The sequence below is a fragment of the Engraulis encrasicolus genome, chromosome 7, assembly GCF_034702125.1.
Source record: "Engraulis encrasicolus isolate BLACKSEA-1 chromosome 7, IST_EnEncr_1.0, whole genome shotgun sequence".
In the NCBI taxonomy this organism is placed as follows: Eukaryota; Metazoa; Chordata; class Actinopteri; order Clupeiformes; family Engraulidae; genus Engraulis; species Engraulis encrasicolus.
Genome location: NC_085863.1, coordinates 39,177,306 through 39,192,301, shown reverse-complemented (window position 1 = coordinate 39,192,301; position 14,996 = coordinate 39,177,306).

Sequence of the window (14,996 nt, the reverse complement as noted above, 5' to 3'; positions counted from 1 at the left end):
GAAACAGAGATACAGTGAGTCCAATAAGTATTTGATCCCTTGCTGATTTTGTTGGTTTGCCTACTAAAAAAGACATAATCAGTCAATACATGAAATGATAATATGTAGTTTAATATGTAGAGGTAGAATATAAAAAAGAAAATATAGAAATTAACTCCAGAGAATATATATTAATTTATTTATATTTCACTGAGAAAAATAAGTATTTGATCCCCTGCCAACTGGTAACAGTTCCGGTCTCACACACCAGATAGGCACTTCCTATCAACTTGTCATCTGAATTAAAGACTCATGCACATACTAACATGCATAAAAGACACATTGAATCAGCAGAAGCAGAATCAGTCCACCATCAGTCCAGTGAATCCTTCAGACTGCAACCTCACCAACATGGGAAAGACCAAAAAGTGGTCAAAGGATATCAGGGACAAGATTTTAGACCTGAATAAAGAGGAAATGGGCAACAAAGTCACAAGAGAGAGACTGAATATTAAGGACTCAACTCATGATGCATTTCTTCCGAAATCTAAGGAATACAAAATGACCATCCATCAGCCTGTCTGGGGTTCTATACACAATTTGACCTTTTGTAGGGATTCAATAATCATGAGAACCTGTATGGGATGAACTAGGCAATGATATCATCATCTGGGAAAAATATCACTGAGAAAACAATTTGTAGCACTTAATGCCACAGAGGATTAAAATCCTGTAGTACACACATGGTACCCCTGCTTCAGAAGGAACCTGTTCAGTCCCACCTGAGATTTGCCAATGAACATCAGACTGGTTTAGTGTATGAAACCAAAATCAAGATGTTTGGTATTAACACAATTCAATGTGTTTTGAGAAAGAGAACAGCTGCCTATGATCCCAAGAACACCCTCCTCACCGTCTTGCATGAAAGTGGTACCATTATGGTTTGAGGGTGTTTGTCTGGCCAAGGCACAGGACAACTTTACATCGTCAATGAATGTATGGAAGTAGACATGTAACGTGCAATCCTGAGTACAAACGTCCTTCCCTCCACCTCTAGACTGAAGGTGGGCCATTTTGGATCTCCCAACATGACAATAATAATATGCAACATACAGTCAAAGTGACAAAGGAGTGGCTCAAGAAGAAGAATATTAAAGTCATGAAGTGACCTAAAATGTCTCCAAACATTAACCCTATAGTAATTCTATGGAGGGATCTGAACCTCCCAACTGCCAAGCTACAGCCACAAACTGTTAATGTTTTAAAGATAATGTGCAACGGAAAGTTGGCAAAAATAATGTCTAATATATGCCCAAACATTGTCATGATCTAAAAGAAGCATCTGACTTCTGTGCCAGAGAACTAGGACATTACCACAAAGTACTTTGTCTTCTTTGGCTATAGGGGTCAAATACTTATTTGCCTACATTAAATACAAATCAATTAAAATATATTCTTTAAAGTTATTTTCTGGAATTTCTTTTTGATATTCTGTCTCTCCATGTTAGACTACATATTATCATTACATTTTAAGACTGATCATGTCTTTATTACTGTGCAAACTGGGAAAATCAGGAAGGGCTCAAATACATTTTGGACTCACTGTACATTTCGGAAGCTTTATTTCTGAATGCAGTCATTTGTGTTTGGCGGTATGGCTCTGTTTGGAGGAAGTTCCCTGGCTTCTCCATGAGCTCCATGGAAGCCAAGACAGGGAACAGCAGCATCCTCAGGTGGAGTGCCTTCCATTTAGCTGGAAAGGCAACATAACATACCCCCTAGAACAGAGCAAGCAACAACGACAACAGTATGACATTGTTTGGCAATGATTAGTCTGGTGGAGCAGGGGAGATGAGGAGTTCAAAACAAGCAGCAAAAAGCAAAGACAGGAAAACAAATTTGGTAGTTTAAGTAAAGCGCACCAAAGCTCAGCCTCCAGTTGCGAGCAGCAGCTGACTAACCAAAGTGCAGCTGATTCGTGGAGAGCTGTATGGGTTGAGTCGGCATCAGCCAATAGGCAATAGGGCGCGTTGACTACGTGGTCTGCCAGAACTATCGCAGGTTGCTCGATTTATCATAAAAAAACCCAAATAAATAAATTGTCATTATCTGTACTGCCAAAATGTAGGTTACGCTTAGCACAATACATTCCCCTCCACTTGAGCCATTGTGAGCACAGAGCAGAATTGCTACCAAACACTCATGCAGAACACCACAGTGTGTCTCTGTGGCCCTCCACTCACACTGCTGAAGGGAGGGAAGATTATGAATTGTTTAGCACAATAGATTCTTAATTTTAGTTCCCCCCTGACTGCGCAAAACTAACTGCGCACAACTCAACCTCTGATTGTTGGAAACCGCTGTCGGTCAAAAAATAAGCTCACGTGGTTGGCTGCTAGTGTCTAGCCCCTCTTCATAACATCGTGTTTACAAACACTGTGAACCCATGTATTGTTTGTCTTTAAAATAAATATTGTCTAAAAAACGTGATATCAATATTGACTGAAATAATCATGATATTGATTTTTCTTATAATCGAGCATCCCTACCAAGAAGAATTTGTAAGCGTGCTATGTAATTTTAGGAGTGAAAACATTCAATACACACACTTACATGCACACATACATGCACATGCCTGAGAGGTCTTCAGGTCAGGGCCAACTCCGGTGTCTCACAGGCTAGAAAAACAGGGGTCAGGTAAGGTAATGGTATCCAGGTAATGACCTAGGACAGAGGACACTATATGGGCACAGACACACGCATTCCCTGTCTGGGCCACCTCAGCCGTCTCTGTCCTTACGTGACCTTAAGTAGAGAGAGGGCAGAAATGCATAGAGTTCAGTAATATCCTGGCACCGTTGTAGAAACTGTTCTTGAGTCTTGTAGTGTGGAAAAATGCAACATCCTGAAACGACTGGAGGGGAGGGAGGGGGTCTTAGGCAGTCCAGTCCCCAATGATGATGTTCTTTGTAATGTCATTGTATGTTTAGGGTACTCTGCTGTACTGGCAACAAAGCATATTCTGTAGTTTCAGTCGGTCAGGGGGACCTGTAGTGTCATCAATTGTTTCTGTAGGGGCTGGTGCTGGTGCGGATGCTGCAGGCCAAGGGTGTGCTGAAACCCAGTCAAAAAGTGTGAGGCCCATGCACATCCCAAAAAGCAATTGCCTCTGGTGCAGGATGTAAAAAAACACAATTGGAAAAAAAGAAGGAATATACCTGACATAGACCTTGCCGGTCGAAACATTGTGCCATCTTTTAACGCATTAAATCATGACAAGGGAGCTTCTGTGCTGTGCGGATATTTCTTCTTTTTCCTTAGTGCTGAAACCCAGTCAGCCAAAACAGATATGGCTGTAGTTAGAGACTGTAAATTGTGACCTAATTGTTATTTATTGCCACCGCACTCACACACACACACACACACACACACACACACACACACACACACACACACACACACACACACACACACACACACACACACACACACACACACACACACACACACACACACACACACACACACACACACACAAAGGTGTGCATTTAGAGAAGGAAATAATGTCAAACTTAAAAAACTGAATAAAGAGGTGAAATCCGAATTCTGAAGGGCAAAACGGGATTATAAAGATAAGCTTGAAGGGGAGTTTGGGGGAAATAATTTAGGGTCTGTATGGAATAGTATGAATACCATAACTGGGACTAAAGAAACAAGAGACTCTAACGTGTTGTTGGATGGTTTTAACTGTGATAAACTGCTTGCACAGGAACTAAATTAATTTTACTTGAGGTTTGACTCACCAATGTTTAACAACACCATCCTAGAACTGAAACATCATCTTACTGACAGTGTCCTCCCGCCTTTCAGTATACATTCTTTGATGAAGGCCTTAAGCGCACTAACCCTAAGAAGAGTCCTGGGTCAGATAACATAGGGGGAAGATTGCTCATGTCATGTGCTGAGCAGCTTGCACCACTATTTTATCATATTTTTCATCTCTCTCTCAGTCAACAGAAAGTCCCCCAAATCTGGAAACAAGCTACCATCGTCCCTGTGGCTAAACACAACCATCCTAAGGTCCTAAGGCCGCCCTGACCTCCTTGGTTATGAAATGTTTTGAAAGACTTATGAAATGATGTATTTTACTTGCAACAGAGAGATTCCTGGACCCTCTACAGTTTGCTTATAGGGCCCAACTTGTTGTAGAGGATGCCACTGCCACTTTACTACATATGTTGTCCTGTGGTTTGTGTTGTTGCTGTCTATAGGTGCTTATGTCTTGCTGCACACCTAATCGCCCCTTCTGGGGACAATAAAGTTGAAAAGTTGAAGTTGACACACACACACACACATCGCCTTACAGGTTTTCTAGTCTGGGTCCACTCAGGCGTCTCACTACCAGGCCAGCAAAACAGGGGTCAACTAAGGTAATGCTATCCAGGTAATGACATGGAAGTTGGGAGACCAGGGCTTCTTTCCATTATCCTTACTCCCGTCCTCTCTTGTGCTTGTGGCCTTGTGATGACGTCACTGACGACAGAAGTTTAATTCAATATCTTGCAAAAGCTGAAATTCAAAGGTCATTGTTTCATGTGCAATTGGGATGTTGAATGGGGAAAAGTCCCCTAAAAGTTATTGTGGCTATGCTGTCAGCAGGGAAGCGTTTTGTTTTCTCCACGGAGGTGGGGCGTCAGCAACGTGTGAGTCCACAAGCAGGGGTCGAGCACAGCTGTGTTAATTTCGTCAACCATGACTATCACTAAAATATTTAGTCAAAGCCCTTTTTTGATTTTCGTCATTTAGACTAAGACTAAGACTAAATTGGGAAGGCAATGACTAAAATATGACTAAAATTGATTTTCGTCATTGTGACTAAAACTAAGACTAAATTTTAAAAAGCTGACTAAATTAACACTGGTGTTAAATAAAATAGAGAAAAAGAGAACCAGTGTGTGAAGAAGTTTCATTCTGCACAGTGTGATATATGTTAAAAAGAGAAGCAGTGTGCAGAGATGTATTCTGTATGGTCAATGATATATGTTAAAAAGAGAAGCAGTGTGTGGACAAGTTCTATTATGTTGTGTTGACTAAAATGACAAAAATGACAAAAAATGTACTAAGATTAAAATTGATTTTTGTCATTTAGACAAAGACTAAGACTAAATTGGGAAGGCAATGACTAAAATATGACTAAGACTAAAATTGGTTTTCGTCATTGTGACTAAGACTACGACTAAATAAAAAAAGCTGACAAAATTAACACTGGAGCACAGGAGTTAGGATCATGGAATGAAGCCCTGTGGACCACTGCAGCCAACCTCCTCACTCACTGTGTCCTATAGATTAACATATATTTGAGAAAAAAGACGTTAAAACACTCACTGAACCAATAATCATTCAGGTATAAATATAGAAAAAAAATGTTAATTATCATTTTGTAGCTTCTCTCAAGTGTGTGGTCTTGTGACCCTTTGATGGTGGTGATGACAAATGCTGACCCTCCTTTTTCCTTGTTACCCATCCCGGATTTTATGTTTATTATTTATTATTACTATTTATTTGTGTGTGTGAGAGACAGTGCCCAGTGCCCATCGCCTTTGCAATGCAACGGAGTGTGCTCAAGTTCGGTCTCTTAAGGGGGCGTTGTCTAGCCTGGTCCTGACCATCCTATAATACTACCATTTCATTTCGTATTCATGGTCTGGCATTTTTTTGCTCTGAAGCGATTGTAGGAAGCAGGAAGTTTTCACTCAGTTATGGTTTGAAATTATTGGACACCTCTCACCCAATCGCTGGCAGTTACTCAACAACAACATAGCGCAGACCAATGGCTCTGGCGCAGATGTGTACGTCATTGTCACGAGCAGGCACTCCACAGAGAAGCACGGCCAGACTACAGTAGTGGAGCCAATCCTTTGCCGGAAGTACATAGGATGGCTCGCGAGGCTAGGCGTTGTCCCGTTCAACAAAAAATCGGAGACATAATTTACGTAAAACAGGACTTACTACCATCAAGAGTGACCCCTCGTATAAGATAAAATATAGAAATTAAGATATTGACCAGATCATGACATGACTAAAATGCTTATGTTGAAATTCCATATAATTCTGTATGTTTGAATGCACTGTATGTGAAGTAAATATGGGATATGGAATTACACAAAAAGTGTAAAACGTGTTACATTTTAAGGATTTCATTCAATCGAGCAACCTGCGATAGTTCTGGCAAACCTTGTAGTCAACGCGCCCTATTACATATTGGCTGACGCCGACCTAACCCATACTGCTCTCCATGAATCAGCTGCGCTTTGGTTAATCAGCTGCTGCTTGCAATTGGATGCTGAGCTTTGGCGCGCTTTAGGCCTACTTAGACTACCAAATTTGTTTTCCTGTCATTGCTTTTGCTGCTTGTTTTGCACTGCTTGTGGAAGGCACTCCACCTGAGGATGGTGCTGTTCCCTGTCTTGACTTCCATGGAGCTCATAGAGAAGCCGGGGAACTTCCTCCGAACAGAGCCATACCGCCAAACACAAATGTCTGCATTCAGATATTAAGCTTCCGAAATGTATCTCTGTTTCCCGTCTCATTTTTTATGAGAGTGGTTCTGACAGAATTATATTTAATTGATAAGTTTGGCGTTTTAGCAGTGGGACAGGTATGAAATGCATGTTTATCAGTATTCAGGGTAGCTTTTTACTACAAGATTTATTAGGACATACAATTTATAGCTATCTTAAAGCTATTTTTCATCATCGTTTTAATGCTGGGACATAACAGGAACCGATTTCGTAGAATGGGCCAAATAATACATAGACCCCTTTACTGTTTATGCATTTTCCACACTACAAGAACAGTTTCTACCCCACTGTTATCAGACTACTGAAATCTATGCGTCCCTGATCCCTCTCCTTATTTAAGGTCATTTAAAGACTGTGAGATGACTGAGGTGGCCCAGATGGGACATGTGTGTGTCTGCTTGGGCCTAAGGGTTAAGGCAATGGGCTTTAGATCAAATGGTTGCAGTTTTGAAGCCTACCCTTCCACTCTCTAACACACTCCATGGCTGAGTTGCCCTTGAGCAAGGAACCTAACCTTGTACTTCAAGTCGGTGTAATGTAATGTAAATGTGTGTGTGTGCCCATATACGTTTTGTATTGCCCTAGGTCAGTGGTTCCCAACCTTTTTTTTCAGGGACCCATATTTTTACCATTGTAAGCTTTGGTGACCCAACTGCGCAAGCGTCTGCACGAGAGGGAGTCACATGATACCCTTTGTTTCCTGTGAAAACTCATTTTAGTTATTTTATTTCTCAATTCGTCTTTGGTCAAATATAGAATACATGTTTAATGTATCACTTACATTTTGCTGCTTCTATGCATATACAGGTATTAGTTAAATAAATGCTTTGTCATTTATTCAACATGGGCTATATATGGTATTTAAAATTAAACCCCTTAAAATCAACAAGGCTTCGTGACCCTTTGTGGATCTTTGGCGACCCACCGTTTGGGTCCCGACCCATAGGTTGGGAACCACTGCCCTAGGTCATTACCTGGATACCATTACCTTACCCGACCCCTGTGTTTTTGGCCTGTGAGATAACTGAATAAAGAGGTGAAATCCGAAATATGGAGGGCAAAACGGGATTATAAAGATAAGCTTGAAGAGGAGTTTGGGGAAAATAATTTAGGGTCTGCATGGAATAGTATGAAGACCATAACTGGGACTAAAGAAACAAGAGACTCTACAGTAAAGTGTTGTTGGATGGTTTTAACTGTGATAAACTGCTTGCACAGGAACTAAATTCATTTTACTTGAGGTTTGACTCACCAATGTTTAACAACACCATCCTAGAACTGAAACATCATCTTACTGACAGTGTCCTCCCGCCTTTCAGTATACATTCTTTGATGAAGGCCTTAAGCACACTAACCCTAAGAAGAGTCCTGGGTCAGATAACATAGGGGGAAGATTGCTCATGTCATGTGCTGAGCAGCTTGCATCACTATTTTATCATATTTTTCATCTCTCTCTCAGTTAACAGAAAGTCCCCCAAATCTGGAAACAAGCTACCATCGTCCCTGTGGCTAAACACAACCATCCTAAGGTCCTAAGGCGCCCTGACCTCCTTGGTTATGAAATGTTATGAAAGACTTATGAAATTATGTATTTTACTTGCCACAGAGAGATTCCTGGACCCTCTACAGTTTGCTTATAGGGCCCAACTTGTTTTAGAGGATGCCACTGTCACTTTACTACATATGTTGTCCTGTGGTTTATGTTGTTGCTGTCTATAGGTGCTTATGTCTTGCTGCACACCTACTGTAATCGCCCCTTCTGGGGACAATGAAGTTGAAAAGTTGAAGTTGACACACACACACACACATCGCCTTACAGGTTTTCTAGTCTGGGCCAACTCAGGCGTCTCACTACCAGGCTAGCAAAACAGGGGTCAACTAAGGTAATGCTATCCAGGTAATGACATGGAAGTTGGGAGACCAGGGCTTCTTTCCATTATCCTTACTCCCGTCCTCTCTTGTGCTTATGGCCTTGTGATGACGTCACCGGCAACAGAAGTTTAATTCAATATCTCGCATAAGTGCAATTCAAAGGTCATTTTCTCATTTGCAATTGGGATGTTGAATGGGGAAAAGTCCCCTAAAAGTTATTGTGGCTATGCTGTCAGCAGGGAAGCGTTTTGTTTTCTCCACGGAGGTGGGGCGTCAGCAACGTGTGAGTCCACAAGCAGGGGTCGAGCACAGCTGTGTTAATTTCGTCAACCATGACTATCACTAAAATATTTAGTCAAAGCCCTTTTTTGATTTTCGTCATTTAGACTAAGACTAAGACTAAATTGGGAAGGCAATGACTAAAATATGACTAAAATTGATTTTCGTCATTGTGACTAAAACTAAGACTAAATTTTAAAAAGCTGACTAAATTAACACTGGTGTTAAATAAAATAGAGAAAAAGAGAACCAGTGTGTGAAGAAGTTTCATTCTGCACAGTGTGATATATGTTAAAAAGAGAAGCAGTGTGCGGAGAAGGTTTATTCTGTACAGTCAATGATATATGTTAAAAAGAGAAGCAGTGTGTGGACAAGTTCTATTAGCCTATGTTGTGTTGACTAAAATGACAAAAATGACGAAAAATTTACTAAGATTAAAATTGATTTTCGTCATTTAGACAAAGACTTAGACTAAATTGGGAAGGCAATGACTAAAATATGACTAAGACTAAAATTGTTTTTTGTCATTGTGACTAAGACTACGACTAAATAAAAAAAGCTGACAAAATTAACACTGGAGCACAGGAGTTAGGATCATGGAATGAAGCCCTGTGGACCACTGCAGCCAACCTCCTCACTCACTGTGTCCTATAGATTAACATATATTTGAGAAAAAAGAAGTTAGAAAACTCACTGAACCAATAATCATTCAGGTATAAATATAGAAAAAAAAATGTTGATTATCATTTTGTAGCTTCTCTCAAGTGTGTGGTCTTGTGACACTTTGATGGTGGTGATGAAAAATGCTGACCCTCCTTTTTCCTTGTTACCCATCCCTGATTTTTTATTATTACTATTTATTTGTGTGTGTGAGAGACAGTGCCCAGTGCCCATCGCCTTTGCAAAGCAACGGGGGGTGCTCAAGTGCGGTCTCTTAAGGGGGTATTGTCCCCTTCAACAAAAAATCGGAGACATAATTTACGTAAAACAGGACTTACTACCATCAAGAGTGACCCCTCGTATAAAATATAGAAATTAAAATATTGACCAGATCATGACATGAATAAAATGCTTATGTTGAAATACCATATAATTCCTTATGTTTGAATGCACTGCATGTGAAGTAAATATGGGATATGGAATTACACAAAAAGTGTAAAACTAAGGATTTTAGTCCATCGAGCAACCTGCGATAGTTCTGGCAAACCTTGTAGTCAACGCGCCCTATTACATATTGGCTGATGCCGACCTAACCCATACAGCTCTCCATGAATCAGCTGCGCTTTGGTTAATCAGCTGCTGCTTGCAATTGGATGCTGAGCTTTGGCGCGCTTTAGGCCTACTTAAACTACCAAATTTGTTTTCCTGTCATTGCTTTAGCTGCTTGTTTTGCACTGCTTGTGGAAGGCACTCCACCTGAGGATGGTGCCGTTCTCTGTCTTGGCTTCCATGGAGCTCATGGAGAAGCCGGGGAACTTCCTCCGAACAGAGCCATACCGCCAAACACAAATGTCTGCATTCAGATATTAAGCTTCCGAAATATATCTCTGTTTCCCGTCTCATTTTTTACGAGAGTGGTTCTGACAGAATTATATTTAATTGATAAGTTTGGCATTTTAGCACTGGGACAGGTATGAAATGCATGTTTATCAGTATTCAGGGTAGCTTTTTACAACAAGATTTATCTAAGAAATGTTGATTTATTAGGACATACAATTTATAGCTATCTTAAAGCTATTTTTCATCATCGTTAAATGCTGGGACATAACAGGCACCGATTTCGTAGAATGGGCCAAATAATACATAGACCCTTTACTGTTTATGCGTTTTCCACACTACAAGAACAGTTTCTACCCCACTGTTATCAGACTACTGAAATCTATGCGTCCCTGATCCCTCTCCTTATTTAAGGTCATTTAAAGACTGTGAGATGACTGAGGTGGCCCAGATGGGGCATGTGTGTGTCTGCTTGGGCAGCCGTGGCCTAAGGGTTAAGGCAATGGGCTTTAGATCAAATGGTTGCAGTTTTGAAGCCCACCCTTCCACTCTCTAACCCACTCCATGGCTGAGTTGCCCTTGAGCGAGGAACCTAACCTTGTACTTCAAGTCGGTGTAATGTAATGTAAATGTGTGCGTGTGCCCATATACGTTGTGCATTGCCCTAGGTCATTACCTGGATACCATTACCTTACCCGACCCCTGTGTTTTTGGCCTGTGAGACGCCGGAGTTGGCCCAGACCTGAAAACCCCTAAGACAACACCCAGGCTACTTCAAGTCGGTGTAATGTAATGTAAATGTGTGTGTGTGCCCATATTCATTGTGTATTGCCCTAGGTCAGTGGTCCCCAACCTTTTTTTTCGGGACCCATATTTTTACTATTGTAAGCTTTGGTGACCCAACTGCGCAAGCGTCTGCACGAGAGGGAGTCACATGATACCCTTTGTTTCCTGTGAAAACTCATTTTAGTTATTTTATTTCTCAATTCGTCTTTGGTCAAATATAGAATACATGTTTAATGTATCACTTACATTTTGCTGCTTCTATGCATATACAGGTATTAGTTAAATAAATGCTTTGTCATTTATTCAACATGGGCTATATATGGTATTTAAAATTAAACCCCTTAAAATCAACAAGGCTTCTCTGTGTCACATATTCGAGAACAATGGGAAAACGATATGGGGGTCTCACTTTCTGATGAGGAATGGGAAATGGCCCTCACGAGGGTTCATTCTTCATCTATATGTTCCAGACATGCCCTGATACAGTTTAAAGTTTTTACATCGATAGCATTTCTCTAAAGCTAAGCTAGCAAGAATATTCCCTAATAAAAGCCCCATATGTGATAAATGTAAACAAACAACAGCATCATTGTACCATATGTTCTGGTCTTGTTCAAAACTTGCTAATTTTTGGTCATCCTTTTTTGATACCATGTCTCAAATATATGGTGTTGATATTCAGCCTTCTCCTTTAATTGCAATCCTTGGCATAATACCAGAATCTGACCAGGGTAGTTTCCCAGCCTACCTGCAGAGGGCGTTTGCCTTCTCCTCTTTGCTGGCTAGAAGGCTCATTCTTTTCAAGTGGAAGGACACAACTCCTCCAATACACAACCACTGGATAAGGGACATGATGCAGAGCCTTAAACTGGAAAAAATAAGAGGTACACTAAATTGCTCCCTCCAGTCATTTCAGAAAACATGGGACCCTTTCATAAGATACGTGGACTCTTTGTCCGGTCTGGACATTTGAAATAACAATCTTTCCTGTCCTATGTATGTACAATGAATGCACTTATAGCCTACTTTTTTTTTTTTTTTTTTGTCTTTTGTTTCTGTTTTTGTCTCTTTGTCTCCAGTTTCTGTTGTATTAATTAGAACATCTTAATAAATAAACAATAATANAAAAAAAAAAAATCAACAAGGCTTCGTGACCCTTTGTGGATCTTTGGCGACCCACCGTTTGGGTCCCGACCCATAGGTTGGGAACCACTGCCCTAGGTCATTACCTGGATACCATTACCTTACCCGACCCCTGTGTTTTTGGCCTGTGAGACAACTGAATACAGAGGTGAAATTCGAAATATGGAGGGCAAAACGGGATTATAAAGATAATCTTGAAGGGGAGTTTGGGGAAAATAATTTAGGGTCTGCATGAAATATGAAGACCATAACTGGGACTAAAGAAACAAGAGACTCTAAAGTGTTGTTGGATGGTTTTAACTGTGATAAACTGCTTGCACAGGAACTAAATTCATTTTACTTGAGGTTTGACCCACCAATGTTTAACAACACCATCCTAGAAGTGAAACATCATCTTACTGACAGTGTCCTCCCGCCTTTCAGTATACATTCTTTGATGAAGGCCTTAAGCACACTAACCCTAAGAGGAGTCCTGGGTCAGATAACATAGGGGGAAGATTGCTCATGTCCTGTGCTGAGCAGCTTGCACCATATTTTTCATCTCTCTCTCAGTCAACAGAAAGTCCCCCAAATCTGGAAACAAGCTACCATCGTCCCTGTGGCTAAACACAACCGTCCTAAGGTCCTAAGGCCGCCCTGACCTCCTTGGTTATGAAATGTTATGAAAGACTTATGAAATGATGTATTTTACTTGCCACAGAGAGATTACTGGACCCTCTACAGTTTGCTGATAGGGCTCAACGTGATGTAGAACATGCCACTGCCACTTTACTACGTATGTTATTTCCACATTTTGAGGGCAGCAACACACATGCAAAGATTTTATTTGTAGACTTCTCATCAGCTTTTAATACTATACTTCCACATATTTTAGTTGATAAGTTAGTGAGCAATTTTAAGTTGGATAATAGTTTAGTGGGGTGGATCCTGGACCTTTTAAGTAACAGAACCCAGCAGGTGAGGGTAAATGGCGTACTTTCTGACAAAATTACATCCTCCACAGGATTGGCCCAGGAATGCGTTTTGTCTCCTCTGCTCTACGTGTAGATTCTGTATACTAATGACTGTCGTAGCCAACATGCTCCATCATCCTCAGCCTTCTCCATGGGAACGAAACAGATCATGGTCCCATCTTAGATAATTTTATTGCCTGGTGTGACAGCTCTCACCTGCACCTGAATGTCTCAAAAACCAAAGTTATGATAATTGACTTCAGACGTAACTGCTCTGACTACTCCCCTCCCTGCTCTGACTACTACCATCAAAGGGCAGGCTGTGGATGTGGTAGATTCCTATAAGTACCTGGGTAGTTGGATAATAAATTAAATTTTAACATCAACACTGAAAATATTTGCAAAAAGAGCCAACAACGTCTGTTTTGTTTACGCAAGCTGGCCAAATTCAATGTGGACAAGACCATGATGACACTCTTTTATAGGTCCTACATTGAGTCTTTTTTTTTCCCTATATGTTGTTGGTTCAATAACCTCAGGGTGAAAGCGAAAAACTCCCTTGCCAAAATCGTGAAGGTCAGTGGCAAAATTATAGGTGCCCAGCAAAGTAGCCTCACTGACCTGTATAAAAAAGCCACTTTGAGGAAGGCTGAGTCCATTTTATTATTTTACTGCCACCCCCTCCACTCTGAATTTCAGCTACTTCCATCTGGTTCACGCTTTAGGGTCCCACCAGTCAAGACCAACAGATTTAGGCTTTCATTTGTCCCTTGTGCCATCTCCCTTTTAAATTCATATCCCCACTGATTGATTTCTTGACCTGATCCCTGGCGTTGTTTATGGTATTTTATTGTATGATGATGTTCTTATTTTATTTATTTTATTTATTTATGATGTGTTTTATCTTTCTATAACCCTATTTATGGTAATTGTAACCTTTTATTGACCACTGCACTTTATGTGCTTATGACTTGCTGCACACCTAATCGCCCCTTTTGGGGACAATAAAGTTGAAAAGTTGAAGTTGACACACACAGACACACAGACACACATCGCCTTACAGGTTTTCTAGTCTGGGCTTTTCTAATCGCCCCTTCTGGGGACAATGAAGTTGAAAAGTTGAAGTTGACACACACACACACACATCGCCTTACAGGTTTTCTAGTCTGGGCCAACTCAGGCGTCTCACTACCAGGCTAGCAAAACAGGGGTCAACTAAGGTAATGCTATCCAGGTAATGACATGGAAGTTGGGAGACCAGGGCTTCTTTCCATTATCCTTACTCCCGTCCTCTCTTGTGCTTGTGGCCTTGTGATGACGTCACATGACATCATTGGCAACAGAAGTTTAATTCAATATCTCGCATAAGTGCAATTCAAAGGTCATCTTCTCATTTGCAATTTTGTTTGGATGTTGAATGGGGAAAAGTCCCCTAAAAGTTATTGTGGCTATCAGGCTTGTACGAAATTCCGAATTGAAATAATTTAAATTCAAAGTAATGCCATAATACGAACACTAGGTGGTGGTGTTCTATGTACTTTCAATGGGTGGTGTAGATTAAATTCAAAGAAATTCAAGGTAATGACACCACCTAGTGTTCGTATTATGGCATTACTTTGAATTGAAATTCATTAAATTAGGAATTTCGTACAAGCCTGGTGGCTATGCTGTCAGCAGGGAAACGTTACTGTTTTCTCTACGGAGGTGGGGCGTCAGCAACGTGTGAGTCCACAAGCAGGGGTCGAGCACAGCCGTGTTAATTTCGTCAACCATGACTATGACTAAAATATTTTTTTGATTTTCATCATTTAGACTAAGACTAAGATTAAATTGGAAAGGCAATGACTAAAATATGACTAAAATTGATTTTCGTCATTGTGACTAAAACTAAGACTAAATTTTAAAA